Below are 19,168 nucleotides of genomic sequence, written 5' to 3' on the forward strand. Positions count from 1 at the left end.
CGTACATTGCGCTATATAACAGTATAACTTCGTTACCACAATGTATTATAAAGTGGGGTAGGGGGTGGACAGTAAGGGAGCAAAAGATGAGGGGGGGTACGAACCATATAGAGAACCCAAAGGCAAGATAGCCTTGGGAGGGACTTCCTATGGTGATAGACATAAGAACCATTTTGTGTAAAATTTGTGGATCCAGTAGGAATGGGGCCATGTCACCCCGATACCACCGAGCTTTATCATAGTGAGGAATAAAAAACACACAGTCCTGAACAAAGTTTTCCAGGAAAAATAAGACACAAAACCTAAAACATTACACTAACCAGGGAGAAAGGGGGAGGGGAATGGGGGAGGGGAATGGGGGAGGGGGAGTTGAGACTGATAAGGGGAGCACATTTTAGTAGAGTAATTTCTTGAACCTGTGGAGAGAAAAATAAGTCATATAAGGCATCTTCACATGAAAAATGGAAACGTTTGAGTGGCCTTAAGTGCATATATATGTATCACTTGAGCAGTGATCAATACGTCCAGCGATGTTCCAATGGGGATCCTATAGTAGCTGCCATCATAGTCTCCTCCGATGTTTGATGCGTATAAGGATTATCAAACTTGTGCAACGACAGTGTTCAGCGTCTGTCTTTATAGGAAAGGAAAGGCAAACTCTGTTGACCAATAAGGGAGCCAAGTATGACGGATTTGAGGGTTGTTGTTGGGGTGGCGGGAGAAAAGATGGTAAAGCAAAGTCAGTAGTGTAGAGGCATCCTTAAGATTGGGACGGTGAATTATTATTATTTTTTTTTTTTTTTCTTCTTTCTTTCTAGTAGGCAGTTAATTAGGGCGGGTTATCCGAGATGTCCTCCGCTGCAGAGCGGGAGAGTTCTCTAAGGTAAGCCGCAGCATCAGTGGGGTCCGAAAAATCTTTAAAGGTAGAGCTGTCGTAGATTCTCAATTTGGCAGGGTACAGGAGTCCAAATTTGCGGCCCTCTGATGCTAGGGTAGAGCAGATTGGTGAGAAGCTTTTTCTGATTTTAGACAATTCGGCTGAAAAGTCCTGAAAAATAAACAACTTGTTTCCTTCCCAGGTGAGGTTTTTAATCTTGCGGGATGCGGACCATATTTCAACCTTATGCAGGTAGTTGAGACATTTGAATAAAGTGACTCGAGGCCGTGGTCTGTTTGGGGTCGGCGGTGGGCCCACCCTATGCACCCTCTCAATAACCATATCTTGGCAGGCTGTTGTAATGCCTAGTAGCGAGGGGAGGGTGTTGCGGACAAACTGGGCCAGAGCGGGGCCCTTCACAGATTCAGGGAGCCCAACCAATCTAATGTTTGATCTCCGAGATCTATTCTCCAATTCATCAACTCTGTTCCAGAGCTGGTGATTTTCCTTAGTGAGTCGAATGATGTCCACCTGGGATTTAGCTATATCATGGGAAGCTACACCAATCTGATTTTCTGCTATGGAAACTCTCTGTGACAGCTGCTGGATCTGTGCTGTGATTTCATCTACTGCTCTTGTAAGGAGCGGTGTCATAGTTGCATTTATGGCCTCAACTACCTCCCTGTAGGTAACTGGTGTTTCTAGCCCCTTTTGCATCAGCCCCCCTGCCAGAGTACCTTCTACTGCTGTTTTCTTCAAAGCAGGGCGAGCAGGGGAGTCAGCGTCTTCAGGCGCCATATTATCTGCCCCACGCCGTCTGTCTGGTCTCGGCGGTGTTTGCTGTGCGGGCTTGGCTGCAGGAGATCTCTCCATCTGGCTGTGTCCACAGGGTGCTCGGGCGGTTAGCGGTGCAGGCTGCGTGCAAAGAGGCTCCAGGAGCCTTGTAATAGCGGCGGTAAAGGGGTAACGGGAGCGGAGCTCAGCGCTGGAGCTCCGGCGCCATCAACCCGGAAGCGGAAGTCTTATACAAAATATTATAAAGGTAAAACCTGTTATAAATAAATATCTTTTATATGATATGCATATTAGTATATCATAAGCGCACTCTGTACCCTCTCTTTGTTCATCTCTAACTTTTGGGTCCCGTCTAACAGGGGATCCAACAGGGTTGCTGCTCCAGGATATCAAGGCGCAGATTGGGGTACCCCCCCCCCCTTGTTTCTATATATATATATATATATATATATTATTTATTTATTTACAGTTTCTTATATAGCGCAGCAGATTCCGTTGCGCTTTACAATAGTAGACAGTGATAAGACAAACTGGGTAACAACAGACAGACTTGGAGGTAGGAGGGCCCTGCTGCAAGCTTACAAACTATAGGGATATAGGGGGGAAACATAAGGACAGGCACCAGTAATAGCATAGCAGTTACAAGTCCAGAAGGGAAGCTATATAATACATAAGTGCCTTGGAGGGTTATGCATGTAGAACTTAAATATGATAGGCTTGCCTGAAGAGGTGAGTTTTCAGGGAACGCTTGAAAGTTCTGAGACTGGTGGAGAATCTTAATGTGCGTGGAAGGGCATTCCATAGGATGGGAGCAGCCCGATGAAAGTCCTGTAATAGTGAATGGGAGCTAGTGATCCGTGCAGAAGAGAGACGCAGATCTTGTGTAGAGCGTAGTGGTCGAGATGGGAGATATTTTGTGATAAGTGCAGAGATATATGCTGCTGCAGTATGGTTAATAGCTTTATAAGCAAGTAGAAGTGTTTTATATTGAATACGGTAATATACAGGCAACCAATGGAGGGACTGGCAGAGCGGATCAGCAGACGATGAGTGTCTTGCAAGGAAGATCAGCCTAGCAGCAGCATTTAAAATTGATTGCAGTGGTGAGAGTCTGTTCTTGGGAAGACCAGTTAGGAGACTATTGCAATAATCAATGCGGGATATAATGAGTGCATGGATAAGAGATTTGGTAGTGTCTTGTGTGAGATAGGGTAATATTTTGGATATGTTTTTTAGATGCATGTAACATGATTTGGAGACAGATTGAATGTGGGGAAGAAAGGACAGTTCAGAGTCGAGGATGACCCCTAAGCAACGAGCTTGTGGGGTAGGGTAGATTATCGAGTTGTCAACAGCGATGGAGATGTCAGGATGGTAACTGTTCTTAGTTGGCAGGAATATAAGTAATTCCGTTTTGGAAATATTGAGTTTGAGTTGGCGACAAGACATCCAAGATGAGATGGCAGAGAGACAATCAGAGACTCGACCCAAAACCACTGGTGACAACTCTGGGGTTGATAGATAGATTTGAGTATCATCAGCATACAAGTGATACTGAAATCCGAAAGAGCTGATTAGTTTGCCAAGAGAGGAGGTATAGATTGAGAAAAGCAGAGGACCTAAGACTGAACCTTGCGGAACTCCGACTGACAGAGGTAATGAAGAGGAAGTAGAGTTAGAGAAGCGAACACTGAAAGAGCGATCAGATAGGTAAGATGTGAACCAGGAAAGAGCGATCAGATAGGTAAGATGTGAACCAGGAAAGGGCTGTATCATTAAGACCTAGGGAGTGTAGTGTTTGTAAGAGAAGAGAGTGATCGACGGTGTCAAATGCAGCAGAAAGATCAAGAAGAATAAGTAGTGAGTAATGGCCTTTAGACTTAGCCGTTACCAGATCATTCACCACTTTAGTCAGTGCTGTCTCAGTGGAGTGTTGAGAGCGAAAACCTGACTGAAGTGGGTCTAATAGGGTGTTAGAGTTAAAAAAGTTTGTGAGGCGAGAGTAGACAAGTCTCTCCAGTAGCTTGGAGAGGCATGGGAGCTGAGATATAGGATGATAGTTAGAGAGAGAGTTAGGGTCAGAATTCTGTTTTTTTAGAATAGTTATCACTGCATGTTTGAGCAGAGAAGGAAAAGTACCAGTAGTAAGAGAGAGATTGCAGATTTTAGTTAAGGTTGGAATAATCACAGGAGATAGATTTTTAATGACTTGCGCAGGTATAGGATCGAGAGGAGAGGTAGTAGAGTAAGAGGATAAGAAGAGTGCGGATACTTCCTTTTCATTTGTGGGCTCAAATGAAGAGAAAGTGCCAGAGGGTTCAGGTGTGGAAGAAAGAGGGTTAGAGGTTGTGGAACATCTCGGATGTTATCAATCTTGTCCTTAAAGTAGGAGGCAAGTTCTTGTGCACTGATGGTAGCCGGTGGGGGAGGAGGGGGAGGGTACAGAAGAGACTTAAAGGTGTTAAAAAGTCGCTTAGGGTTGGTGGCATGAGAAGAGATGAGAGATTGGTAGTATGTTTGTTTGGCAGTGTCCAAAGCATTGCAGTAGGAATAGTAGCTAGTTTTATATGCGAGGAAATCAGTCATACTACGAGATTTGCGCCATTGGCGTTCTACTTTACGTGACTGATTTCGTAGTTGTCTTGTTGTTTTGGTGTGCCACGGTATATAATGCAGAGTACAGTTTCATTAGACTAGAAATAGAATGTGACGGCAGATAAGAACCATTTGGCCCATCTAGTCTGACCCTTTTTTATCCTTCAGGTTATCTCAGCCCTTTTTGATCCTTATTTCTGTGTAAGGATATTCATATGCCTATCCCAAGCATGTTTACATTGTACTACTGTCTTAGCCTCTACCACCTCTGATGGGAGCCTATTCCACTTATCCACTACCCTTTCTGTGAAGTAATTCTTTCTAACATTTCCCGTGAACCTACCTCCCTCCAGTTTCAGTGCATGTCCTCGTGTTCTATTACTTATTTTCCTTTGAAGAAAATGTCCCTCCTGTACTATGTTAAAACCCTTGATACAAGTTTCTATCATGTCCCCCCTTTCCCTTCTCTGCTCCAAACTATACATATTAAGATCTTTTAGTCTTTCCTGGTACGTTTTGTGATGTAGGCCATGCACCATTTTAGTTGCCCTTCTTTGTACAGTCTCTAATGTATTTATATCCAGTGGTGGGATTCAGCCGGTTCGCACCGGTTCTGCAGGACCGTTTCCTAATATATGATCGGTTCTGCAGAACCGGTGGCTAAGAAGCGCTGCAGAGGCTCACAAGTTCAGAGCCGGCCCTAGGCATAGGCATTCTAGGCAATTGCCTAGGGCAGCAGCCTATGCCTGGGGGCAGCAGCAGGGATGCATATGTAATGAGCGGGTACACGTGCGGCTCGTTCAATATGCACTGCTCTCATTACATATGCATATGCCGCCGGGAGCCAATCACACTACAGCTGGGAGTGGGCAGGAACTCAGGATGGGTGCATTGTCCCTACCATGTTAATGTCATGTAGGGTTGGGTGACGTCCTGCAGAAGGTTCCGCAGCTGCAGGAGAATATGCACTGAGACAGCCAATCAGCAGTGCTGTCTCTTCAGCCCCGCCTCCTCCTCCTGCTGCTTCCTGGGGATCAAGCTGCTGCCGAAAAAGCGCTGACCACTGACCACTGACAAGCAGCACATGACATGCAAGTTTTTTTAGCTGTAAGGTGAATGTGTAAAAGGGAAGGAGGGGCACTATAGACAGTGTGTGTGTGAAGGGGGGCACTGTAGACAGTGTGTGTGTGTGTGTGTGTGTGTGTGTGTGTGTGTGTGTGCATAGACATTATGAAGTGGAGGAGCACTATAGATATTATAAGGTTAATGTTAGGTTGGGGGGGGGCACAATAGACATAAGGCGAATGTGGGCAAGTAAGGGGGTGTCTTATACAATATAAGGTTAATTGTGCAGTAGTCTGCAGTGAGGTGGGGGGGGGGTCTGTATACACATTATTGAGTGAATGTGGGGAAGTCTGAGGATGGGTGTCTGGTGGGCACCATAATGGTATTTTATTAATATATAGTGAGATGGGACACTACACCTGTTGTTGTTGTTGTTGTTATATTAGTATAAAGACCACGCACCACAGACCAGCTCCTTTCTTTCTCATGGCTTGGTGTGAGGATGGTTTGCACCTACCACCCTGAAAGATGTAGCAGTCAGCAGGCAGGGAGCTCGAATATGCAAGGACTCACAAATGCCCCAGGCCAAGGGATGTAGTCAGCATCGGGATCAGTATGAAATCCTGGCATTTGGAATCCAGACCACCACAATGCCGACAAGGGAGGGCCGTGGATCCCCCCCCCCTTGCGGGCTTGCTGCGCTCGCCACGCAGCGGGCCTGGTGCCTCGCTACCCTCAGCACACTATTTTATTCTCCGCCGCAAGTGCCGGCATTGCGGCGGTCGGGATTCCGGCGCTGGTATTTCGACCATCGTGATACTGATCGCCGGGATTTTGACCGCATCCCATAGCATCATGATAACAGACATCTCAAAAGTATCAGGGAGAGGTTAGGATCAGGCTGCAGGGAGGGATAGGCTGCGGGGAGGGAGAATTAGGGTTATACTGTTGGGAGTGGAGAGTTAGGATTAGGCTATGGGGAGTTAGGGATAGGCTGCAGGGAGGGAGATTTGGGATTAGGCTGTGGGGAGGGAGATTTGGGATTAGGCTGTGGGGAGGGAGATTTGGGATTAGACTATGGGGAGGGAGATTTAGGCTAATAATGTGGGGGGTGGAGAGCTAGGATTAGGCTATGGGGAGTTAGGGATAGGCTGCAGGGAGGGAGATTTGGGATTAGGCTGTGGGGAGGGAGATTTGGGATTAGACTGTGGGGAGGGAGAATTAGGGTAATAATGTGGGGGGTGGAGAGTTAGGATTAGGCTGTGGGGAGGGAGATTTAGGGTTATACTGTGGGGAGTGGAGAATTAGGATTAGGCTGTGGGGAGGAAGATTTAGGGTTATACTGTGGGGAGTGGAGAATTAGGATTAGGCTGTGGGGAGGGAGATTTAGGGTTATACTGTGGGGAGTGGAGAGTTAGGATTAGGCTGTGGGGAGGGAGAATTAGGGTAATAATGCAGGGAGTGGAGAGTTAGGATTAGGCTGTGGGGAGGGAGATTTAGGGTTATACTGTGGGGAGTGGAGAATTAGGATTAGGCTGTGGGGAGGGAGAATTAGGGTTATACTGTGGGGAGTGGAGAGTTAGGATTAGGCTGTGGGGAGGGAGATTTGGGGTGTAGGTGTGTGTAATTGTGTGTGGGTGTAGGGGCATGAATTGTTGGGTTTATGAAATCTGTGGCCTGATTTTAAACAATGAGGTCAGGTCAGATCTGGCACATAAATGTTAATGAGCAAAGAAAGTCAGATTTCATGACTGTCTTTAAAGGTATTTATTGAGGATACTATTGGAATGTGGTGCCCCCAGACTTCTCTGCAGTGCAGGGGTTAACGCCCGGGACGTTAGGGGTTAACCCTGCACCCAGAGCTTCGCGCCACTGGAGTGACTGGCAGGCGGACGGAGGAGGGGATTGGTTGAGGAGCGAAGGGGGAGTGAAGGAGACAGCGCCGGAAGGGGGTCCCATGTGTGGAGGAAGGAGGAAGGCGAAGCAGCGTGACGGACGGAGAGAGAGAAGCGTGGTGCAGAGACCGGGCGGCAGCCAGAAGGAGAGCGGGAGACGACACCCGCCGGGCGCAGGAGAGCCGGCGTCACTGCTAGACGACCGAGACCGCCCCTCCCGCGTGACTAACCCGAAGGGACGCGGCGTGGAGAGGACCCGGAGGCGGATCGTCCAGCTGTCGCCCAGAACCAGGGGAGCCGGCGGAGCCACGGAGTGGGGCAACGCTGCGCCTGCAGTGCCCCCACTAGTGTGCCCCGGCGAAAAGGACCCAGCCCAGCAGAGACGCCAGCAGGGAAGAGAGCCAAGCTGCCGGTCGTGACGGGCGGGAGCCTGCAACTGTCTCCCGACGCCAGGTACCCCCCTCCCAGGCCAGCCCGATAGCAGCCAGCCATAGGGTGGTCTCCCCTCCAGCAGCACAGACCCTCGCACTGCCACCTTCTACCGATCAGCCCAGCAGCTCCACCCCAGGGCTCCTTGCCTGCAGAGAGAAGGGGACAGCAGGTCTGGAAAAATCCCCACTAATAAAAGTCTCCACCGTCCACCTGGGACTTATTTGGGCTGGGGGACTGGAAAGCATTGAGAAAGGCCCCAAGGGACCCGGATCCTTTCCGTGGGGTCACCACCCCTATTTAGGGATTACATTCCCCCCCCGACGTTAACATTGAGTTCATCTGGCCACTAGTAAGGGAACAGCGCCATCTTGTGGCCGCCCTTGGAAATCGCATGTTAGGTAGCAAAGGGGACATGTTCTCAGGACTCACTGTAAGCCTTGTTCCCCGGAACACCCTGGGACATTGATATTCCGCCAGGGGCTCAACACAAGGACGGACTGACATGTACTGTAGGTCACGCTACTGCAGGTGACCCCAGGGAATCGTATTGTTATGCAAATTCTGCCAGTGTGTTATGTGATTTGACAAATGTTTAATGTTTTATATATGTACTGTGAAGCTTAGTTGAAGGGCGAAGTGTACAGCGCACTTCTGAGTTAACAGTACGGCCGCGGTGTGGCGATCCAGTAGTCATAATAAAGCGGGGGTGTTTCGCCCCATAGCACACCGCCCGGTATTCGTAACGTAAGAAGTGTCCGAGGCCATCTCCTGCCGGCCAGGTTGGGGTCAGTCGATACTGTGCATTAATTAGTCAGAGAGATAGTGTATGGTAGCACTTATGTTCATCCGGTTCCTAGTGACCACCGTTAATTGAACAATTATTGTTGTGTACTGTTGGGTCTTCACGTTTGCACTATTGTTGGTCGAGAGGGTCAGTGGGTAACGTTTACCTTCATCCCTGCAATAAACCTGAGTTAACCCATCAACAAGTGTCCCTTTCATTGAACAGTCGTCTCCTGCCCACCCGGAGAACAAGAAACCTGACGGACCTGGAGTGCCCCGAAGACGCGAGGTAAGAGACAAATTCCTCCCTCATACCCCGGTGCACCACATCTCTTTTGGCGTCACACAGAACAGGATCCGGGTGCATCAGGAGAGCGGCAACTCGGTGAAAGATGGAGCAATCACAGGGCGGAGACGTGGTGCAACAGGCAAACCCGCAAAACCAAGAGCAACAGGAGGCCCAAGACACAACACCGCCTGCGGCCATAACCCTGCCATACTATTTCGGGGCCCCGTGGCTCCCGACCTACAGCGGAGATGATGATCAGTTGCCAAAAACCTTGTTCGCAGACTTCAAGCACAACCTCGAATCCACATATCGGATGTACCAGCCTAGTGAGCAGCAGAAAGTGGAAATCCTCATGGGACAACTAACGGGGTCGGCACGCAGAGAAGTTGTTTCATGGCCGTTGGCAGAAAGAAAAAGTGCCCCGGACATGCTGAAGAAAATCTTCACCACATTTGAAACAACAACCATCCCGGAGCTCAAGATGAAGTTGTATGCTCGCAAGCAGCGGCCAAATGAGTCTCTACGGGACTATGCCCTGAGTCTGCAGGAAACACTAAAGGCCATCATGGCAGTAGACCCGCAGGAAGTGCGGAATGCGGACGAGGCCCTAACGATCCAATTCGTTGAAGGAGCATCTCAAGAAAACGTTAGGATTCAACTGCGATTGCTGAAGTCTCAAATGCCGGGGAAGACCTTCCGTGACTTTAAGACGGCTGCCCTCGCCATTGTCGGTAACCCCAAAGGAAGGAAGGAGGAATACCCGGAACTGATTGGCTTCAGAGAAGGGGTGAAATCAACAGTAGCCACCGCCAGCGGTACAGAAAAGGCGAAACAACCCCACGACTTGGCGGTACAGGGTGGCCAACAGCCCAACAAGGACGCGATGCAGACACTCCAGAAACAAATGGAGGGGTTAGCCGTAGGAATGGCAGAGATGCAGAGGGAAATGCGCCGAATGGCGAACTCGCCGGCACCGAACCAGTCGGAACCGAGATGGAGAACCGAAAGACAAAGTCCGGCCCAAAGAAGGTGGGAACCGCCCCGAGAGTATGGACGACAGCCTCCCGACCGGTTGGATGGGCAGGGACGTCTGACGTACTACAGAAGCCAGGAGGTAGGCAGCACAGAGAGAGACGGCAACCAGGACGGAGATTTAAACCCCAACACCCCGAGGTCGAGGGCCGAACCTCGGGGAGGACGGGAAGCTTAGGTCCAGCCCCAGAAGGTGGGCAGGCTTGCTATGGCAGACAATGCTATACAAGTGCGAGCGAATCACCTGCCACCTCGGATCGTTACCCTTCAGCCCGCGTAAAGAACCAGGGAAGGGTGGTCTGGTTCCATGTATGGCGGGGGTACGGTTTTATCAATTGTGCTGATACAGAAAGGGATGTCTTCGTCCACTTCACAGCTATCCCAAAGAAGAATGCGAGAGATTTTTACAGAAGCCTCGAAGCCGGGGAACCGGTGGAGTTCGACGTCATCAGGGGAAGAAAGGGCCCCCCGGGCAGCCAACGTCACTGGCCCTGGTGGCGTTCCAGTCAGAGGCACCCGATATGCCGCAAGAAGAGAGCGCCGTTGGAATTACCCAAACCACAGAAGCCATCCACGGTACTACCCCCCGAAAGATCCGCCCCAACGGAGTGGTGTGTGCCCCGAAGGAACAGAAGATGGGGTAGGAAGAAGTAACGGGAAAGCGTCCGGATGTGGCCAACAGAGTTCACAGGTTCGAGTACAGAGCAGGCCAATGAGGAGGAAGCGGTCACATACCGAAGTGAACCCAAAACGGGGGCTGAACTCGAGCGCAGTCGAATCCATGTTGATAGTGGCGGGTGGCCAGACCTCGAAGTTCGACGGCGCCCCTCCAGCATCGGCCCATAGAAATCAGCATAGACTCCGCCTAAGACAGGACCAGAAGCTACAAGAAGCATCAAAGGATGGTGGGGACGAAGAGCCGAAGGGTGAAGCGGTCCTCTCGCCTCCGCTGCCCACTGACCCTCTCGAGCTATTAATGACGGTGGGCTGGTCCATTATGCCACGGCAAACCCAGCCTAGGCCGCCAGTTGAATTACGCGCGGCCGGGGAGGTGGCCCCCGAGCCTGAGCTAAGGCGCTCCGAAAGGAGTACTCGGGGTACACTTCCCCGGCGATACCAGGATTAGATTTTTTTGCCTGTAATCTATTGTATATATGCTGTAGACTGAATGCCTTGTTATCGTTACCGTTGTGAATGTCATTTAAGAACAAGGACAGATATTTGTTGTATTACGATGCGCGGGGACACGCATCCGAAAAAGCAGGGGTGAATGTGGTGCCCCCAGACTTCTCTGCAGTGCAGGGGTTAACGCCCGGGACGTTAGGGGTTAACCCTGCACCCAGAGCTTCGCGCCACTGGAGTGACTGGCAGGCGGACGGAGGAGGGGATTGGTTGAGGAGCGAAGGGGGAGTGAAGGAGACAGCGCCGGAAGGGGGTCCTGTGGAGGAAGGAGGAAGGCGAAGCAGCGTGACGGACGGAGAGAGAGAAGCGTGGTGCAGAGACCGGGCGGCAGCCAGAAGGAGAGCGGGAGACGACACCCGCCGGGCGCAGGAGAGCCGGCGTCACTGCCAGACGACCGAGACCGCCCCTCCCGCGTGACTAACCCGAAGGGACGCGGCGTGGAGAGGACCCGGAGGCGGATCGTCCAGCTGTCGCCCAGAACCAGGGGAGCCGGCGGAGCCACGGAGTGGGGCAACGCTGCGCCTGCAGTGCCCCCACTAGTGTGCCCCGGCGAAAAGGACCCAGCCCAGCAGAGACGCCAGCAGGGAAGAGAGCCAAGCTGCCGGTCGTGACGGGCGGGAGCCTGCAACTGTCTCCCGACGCCAGGTACCACTCTCCCAGGCCAGCCCGATAGCAGCCAGCCATAGGGTGGTCTCCCCTCCAGCAGCACAGACCCTCGCACTGCCACCTTCTACCGATCAGCCCAGCAGCTCCACCCCAGGGCTCCTTGCCTGCAGAGAGAAGGGGACAGCAGGTCTGGAAAAATCCCCACTAATAAAAGTCTCCACCGTCCACCTGGGACTTATTTGGGCTGGGGGACTGGAAAGCATTGAGAAAGGCCCCAAGGGACCCGGATCCTTTCCGTGGGGTCACCACCCCTATTTAGGGATTACATTCCCCCCGACGTTAACATTGAGTTCATCTGGCCACTAGTAAGGGAACAGCGCCATCTTGTGGCCGCCCTTGGAAATCGCATGTTAGGTAGCAAAGGGGACATGTTCTCAGGACTCACTGTAAGCCTTGTTCCCCGGAACCCCCTGGGACATTGATATTCCGCCAGGGGCTCAACACAAGGACGGACTGACATGTACTGTAGGTCACGCTACTGCAGGTGACCCCAGGGAATCGTATTGTTATGCAAATTCTGCCAGTGCGTTATGTGATTTGACAAATGTTTAATGTTTTATATATGTACTGTGAAGCTTAGTTGAAGGGCGAAGTGTACAGCGCACTTCTGAGTTAACAGTACGGGCGCGGTGTGGCGATCCAGTAGTCATAATAAAGCGGGGGTGTTTCGCCCCATAGCACACCGCCCGGTATTCGTAACGTAAGAAGTGTCCGAGGCCATCTCCTGCCGGCCAGGTTGGGGTCAGTCGATACTGTGCATTAATTAGTCAGAGAGATAGTGTATGGTAGCACTTATGTTCATCCGGTTCCTAGTGACCACCGTTAATTGAACAATTATTGTTGTGTACTGTTGGGTCTTCACGTTTGCACTATTGTTGGTCGAGAGGGTCGGTGGGTAACGTTTACCTTCATCCCTGCAATAAACCTGAGTTAACCCATCAACAAGTGTCCCTTTCATTGAACAGTCGTCTCCTGCCCACCCGGAGAACAAGAAACCTGACGGACCTGGAGTGCCCCGAAGACGCGAGGTAAGAGACAAATTCCTCCCTCATACCCCGGTGCACCACATATGACCAAGCCCCACCTCAGTCAGATATACCCCTTTTTTGCATACACTGTCTCTATTTAAAATATGGGGCGTGGGGTCGCCAATGTTCTTAACTCTGTAGATTAGGTGTGCTATGGGTGAGGGGTGATGGTGTTGCTGGCCGCTCGATCAGAGGCAGAACTGGCAGGGGGCACCAGCCAAAATCTTGCCTAGGGCATCAAATTGGTTAAGGCCGGCTCTGCACAAGTTACTTGAAGCAGCTGTGACAGCCGGGCAGAGAGCTGCATACTGCCCGGCTATATACTGGAAGCAGGTACGCGCCACCGTCCACGGCTATTCTTAATGCTACTGCTGGACCGCGAGCCAATAGGAGCTCACGGGCCGGCAGCCAATAAGGAGCGGCAATGGGGGCAATGGCAAGCTCCTACTGTCTCTCGGTCCAGCGGGAGAATTCAAAATAGCCGCGCAGACCTGCTTTCAGTATACAGCCGGGAAGCACGCAGCTCTCTGCCCGGCTGTCACAGCTGCTTATGTGGCACCCCGTCTCCTGCCCACCAGTTACCTGCCCACTACGTGCAGCCATCAACTACCGGCCAACCAGATGCCCGCACGTACCCGCTGCAACTGCACTGTGGGCACCCTGCCACTGATTTCCACCCCTTCTACACTAAGGGACTTATAACCCCCTTCCTTCAGGGCTCACAGAGACCAAATCACATGCCTAGTTAAGCCCCCTGAGTTAAGGACCCCGGTTGCAGCCCTCGGGAAGCCCCTTGGTATCCAGCATGAAGCCCCTTGGTATCCAGCATGAAGCCCCTTGGTACCCAGCAGCATAGGCGAATCTAGGGGGTGGTCCGGGGGTGCACAGGACCATCCATTAGCCCATTTTGTAGCTGAGGGATGGGGCTTTCCAACGAGCCCAGCCCCGTGTCTCTAGCCCCCTGGGAACCGGAGATACTGCCAGGCAAAGCTGGAACGTTTTCCCTATAGGATAACATGGGACCCGCTAATTCCGACCAACACCCAGGTCAACAGCTGCCAGTTCCCCTTTCTGCATCACTGAAGCTCAAGGTTGATGTCAGTCAAACCCAAATCGCCGGGCCTTCAATCTGATACCAGGCTGGATCCATATGGGTTAATTGGTTCCAGGGATATTGAGGTTAAACCGTTTTGTTTTGTTTTTTTCTTAAATGTCATTTCATGACTGTTTATGTTCTTTGAGGGCAGATTTCTCTGGAACCAAACAGTCCAGTTTCACGGGACCAAAAATCATTCGAAGCCAACTCAAAAGTTCTTCAATATGATACTAGTCTCATGTGAATGGGTCAGTTGGTTCCGAAGATATAGCTTGTTGGTTAAAGGGGTATAGAGAGAGGGGAGTGTTTGTCTCTCCCCCTCACACCAGAAAATGCAGGGACTAGGCTGGTGTATAAGGGGTCAGCCTGGGAATGTCCCTTCATGATCCTGGTACCACATTCCCAGGTAAATCCCTGCATTTTCTGTTGTGAAAGGGGTATTATTTCAAACAGCCGTGACCTGCAGTGCTCTGAATACAGCCGGGCAGCCCCCTGCTCTTTGTCCAGCTGTCAATGACTGTCACCCCTGCAGCTTCTGCTCTAATTCTTCTCCCCGCTTTCACCTCAGCCCGCCCCCCTTTAATCATGTGGTGCCGGCGCCCGGTGTGCTCCCCCGACGTCACGCACAACAGCGCGTATAATATTTCAAATGTCCACACGGCTAGAGGGGACACCAGGAGGGGAGTGGGAGCGTGCTCTGCGCTGCGCTCTGCTCCTCTCCCCATAGAAGCAGCTGCACTGCTCTCCAACTCTCCCTGCAGCAGCAGCGAAGGCTCATATAGAAATTTACAGTAAGTGGCACTTTTGGGGGCATTGCTTAAGGGACGCTACAAGTGGCAGTATGTGGGGGCATTACGCATAATGTGTGGCTTAATGTGTAAGGGGCATTACAGAGTGCAGCATCATGTGTAAGCGGCATTATGTGTACAGCATCATGTGTAATGGGTACTATGGTGCACGGCATCATGTGTAATGGGTTATATGGTGTGTGGCATCATGTGTAATGGGTACTATGGTGCGCGGCATCATGTGTAATGGGTACTATGGTGTGCGGCATCATGTGTAATGGGTACTATGGTGTGCGGCATCATATGTAATGGGTACTATGGTGCCATCAAGCAAGAACCCCCTAGCAATGAGCACGTAGGTAAGCAGCACTTATGTAGCAAATATGTAATGGGCATTACGGTTTGTTATATAGTATGTAATGGGCATCATGATGTGTGGCACAATGTGTAATGGGCATTATGGTGTGTGGCCTAATGTGTAATTGGCATTACGGCGTGTGGCATTATGTGTAATGGGTATTACGGAGTTTGCTAAAATGTGTAATGGGCATTACCGTGTATGGTCTAAAGTGTAATACCACACCCCTTTTTGTGATGCCACGCCTCCTTTCCATGGGGCCACGCCCCCTTTTTGCTGCGCGGCTACGCCGCGCAAAGGTCCCCCTACTATTGTGTCTAGTTCTGGGACCACCCATTACCATAATTCTAGATTTGCCTATGCCCAGCATGAAGCCCCTGGCATCGAGCAACACCCCCCTAGCAATAAGCATGTAGGTAAGTGGCACATGTTTCAAATATGTAATGGGCATCATGGTGTGCTGCAAAATGTGTAACTGGCATCACGGCGTGTAGTACAAAGTGTAATGGGCATTACGGTGTGTGGCCTTATGTGTTATTGGCATTATGGTGTGCGGCTTTATGTGCAATGGGCATTAGGACATAGAACCTGTTGTTAATTTATTTGAATCCCACCACTGTTTATATCTTTCTGAAGATCTCCAGAACTGAACACAATACTCTAGGTGAGGTCGTACCAATGACCTATACAGTGGCATTATTACTTCTTTTTTTCTGCTACATATTCCTCTCCCTATGCAACCAAGCATCTGACTTGCCTTCTTCATTGCTTTGTTACATTGCTTTCCTGCCTTTAAGTTACTTGAAATAGTGACACCTAGATCCCTCTCCTCCTCAGTAGTTTCCATTATGCTACCCTTGATACTATATTGAGCTTTTGGGTTTTTGAGTCCCAAGTGCATAATTTAGCATTTTTTTGCATTAAACTGTAGTTGCCATTCTCTTGACCAAGTCTCAAGTTTACCTGGATCTTCAGTCATTTGATTTACCCCTCCTGGTGTGTCTACTCTGTTGCATATCTTTGTATCATCTGCAAAAAGGCATACTTTCCCTTCAATACCATTTGCAATGTCACTAGCAAAGATATTCAAGAGCACTGGTCCAAGTACAGATCCCTGGGGTACTCCACTGGTAACATGTCCCTCCATAGAATGCACTCCATCTACTACAACTGTCTGTTTCCTATCCTGCAACCAGGTTCTTATCCATTTAATTGTTTTATATAGAAAATAGAGAAAGGCTAATGCAATATCAATTTATTTATTAAGTGATTTCATCTTTAACACGACAGACGTATCCGGATTTCCCTGAAGTCCGGCCATTCTGGTACAAAGAGTATTATTATTACATGCTGTACAGTTTAAATAAAAAACAAATGCAATTTTCTGTGATTTCTCTGGGACGGCTGTGACGGGTTATACTGTGTGTCTCTGAAAGCCTTATTGTACTGTGTTGTGTTCTTCGCCTTTGGAACTCTCTCTCATTTACCCGTAGTACCCTGAGTACCTCGTCACATTATATATGGTGTATGCAATCCATAGGATGTGAATGCAGATTCCAAACGCTAATGCCACCATATTCAAGATAAAGGCTGTGCGGGAGTTTTTGGCTGCCAAAACCGCGTTCTGTCCATGTACTGCATCCCGTGTCTGTAGAGAGAGAGGAAAACAACAATTCACAGGAAAATATAATAAAAAAAAAATGTCCCTCCTGTGGTTCCGTGCTATCACTCCATTTGCTTCCATACAGTTAATGGCTGTCAGGACTCTGGTGGAGAGCTGCAGCCATCTACCAATCATCATGCTGAATGCCATTTACTATCTGGCTGCCGGCTGGAGGCAGGTAGGGGTTGCTGGACTCTCATTGGTGGATATCTCAAACTATTCACCCATCAGCATGCACTGTCTGGCTGTCAGGTAAGAAACAGGAGAACATTGCTGCCTGGCTGCTCACAACCCAATCTCCCCCAGCTCAAAGACCCCTATTGGGTGGCACTTGGGCTCTTGCCCATTGCGCCCACACGTTAAGATGTTCCTGAGCTTTTAATGCAACTTATAAAAGTCACCGTACCAAAATGAACAACATTATACAAAAGAATTATAAAATTCTTAAACATTTTTTTTTTTGTTTAAAAGCGGACAAAGGAAAGAGGGCTACTCAATATATACCCTGGCTTCAACCAAAACCTACAGGGTTCTATAAACGTGGAGGTAACCGATGTATAATCGATTGTGCGGCTCTGCGCATGTGCAAGCGGTGTTCGACCTGAACCCCATGTGCCTGATAAAATGACATCTGTCTAAATAGAAATGGAAGAAAGAGTATATGGAAAAAACTTTAAGAAATTGTAACACGACTTTTGTTATATACATTAACATGCAATTGTAACATTAAATGTATAGGTTGAACGGGATACATTTGATATCCCAGCAGTGGGGGGGCCGGCGGTCAATAGAGGGTTGAAACTTATTCCTGCAACTAAACCACTAACCACCACCCTGATTACATCGGGCATCGAACAATCACAATAAAACGGCTGACCTCATTGGCTGGATTTTCGAGCCGTGTATTTCATCATCGAGCCGTGTATTGTGATAGAGAGACATGTGACCCTTTGACCTATGTGACAGAACTGGGAAGTTACTAAAATAGAATTTGATTGGGTAATACTCATCATGGGCCAGATGTATCAATATTGCGTGATAAAGTGGAGAGCCACTAAAATAGGTCCGCCTCCATAGTTATAACTGTTTTATTGTTGTTTTAAAGTGTATATTAGTTTATTAATTATAATCAGATGCCAATGAGCAGTTCCATCAGGACAGGTATATTAAACAGGTTCCTTGTTCATATCGTGGTCACCTTTGAAAAAGCTGCTTGGCTGCAAAATGCGTCAGTGGTCCTATCTACCCACATACCTACCTACCCACCTACCTACCCCATGAACTGGATTGAAGAAATACCTGAACCAGCCTCCAGACTCCTACTATTGGATTTACAATAGTAGCAAGCTCGTTGCCTAGGGGTCATCCTCGACTCTGACCTGTCCTTTCTTCCCCATATTCAATCTGTCTCCAAATCCTGTTACATGCATCTACAACACATATCCAAAATACGACCGTATCTCGCACAAGACACTACCAAATCTCTTATCCATGCACTCATTATATCCCACATTCCCAAGAACAGACTCTCACCACTACAATCCATGCTAAATGCTGCTGTGAGGCGGATCTTCCTGGCAAGACGCTCATCGTCTGCTGATCCGCTCTGCCAGTCCCTCCATTGGTTGCCTGTATCTTACCGTATTCAATATGAAACCCTCTTGCTAGCATATAAAGCTACTAACCATACTGCACCAACATATATCTCTTGACTTATCACAGAATATCTCCCATCTCGACCACTACGCTCTACACAAGATCTGCGTCTCTCTTCTGTGCGGATCACTAGCTCCCATTCACTATTACAGGACTTTCACCGGGCTGCTCCCACCCTATGGAATGCCCTTCCACGCACAATAAGACTCTCCACTAGCCTCCAAACGTTCAAGTGTTCCCTGAAAACTCACCTCTTCAGGCAAGCCTATCATATTTGTATACCGCACACATAACCCTCTGAGGCACTTATGTATTATATAGATTCCCTTCTGGAATTGTAACTTGGTGGGACTGCTATGCTATTACTGATGCCTGTCCTTGTGTTTCCCTCCTATGTCCCTATACAGTAGATTGTAAGCTTGCAGCAGGGCCCTCCTACCTCCAAGTCTGTATGTTGTTACCCAGTTTGTTTTATCACTGTCTGCTATTGTAAAGCGCAACGGAATCTGCTGCACTACATAAGACACTGTAATGGAATCTGCTGCGCTATATAAGACACTGTAACGGAATCTGCTGCACTATATAAGTCACTGTAACGGAATCTGCTGCGCTATATAAGACACTGTAACGGAATCTGCTGCGCTATATAAGACACTGTAACGGAATCTGCTGCGCTACATAAGACACTGTAACGGAATCTGCTGCACTATATAAGTCACTGTAACGGAATCTGCTGCGCTATATAAGACACTGTAACGGAATCTGCTGCGCTATATAAGACACTGTAACAGAATCTGCTGCGCTATATAAGACACTGTAACGGAATCTGCTGAGCTATATAAGACACTGTAACGGAATCTGCTGCGCTACATAAGACACTGTAACGGAATCTGCTGCGCTATATAAGACGCTGTAACGGAATCTGCTACGCTATATAAGACACTGTAACGGAATCTGCTGCGCTATAT

This window comes from Crinia signifera, chromosome 19 (genome assembly GCF_055691185.1).
Source record: "Crinia signifera chromosome 19, ASM5569118v1, whole genome shotgun sequence".
Lineage (NCBI taxonomy): Eukaryota > Metazoa > Chordata > Amphibia > Anura > Myobatrachidae > Crinia > Crinia signifera.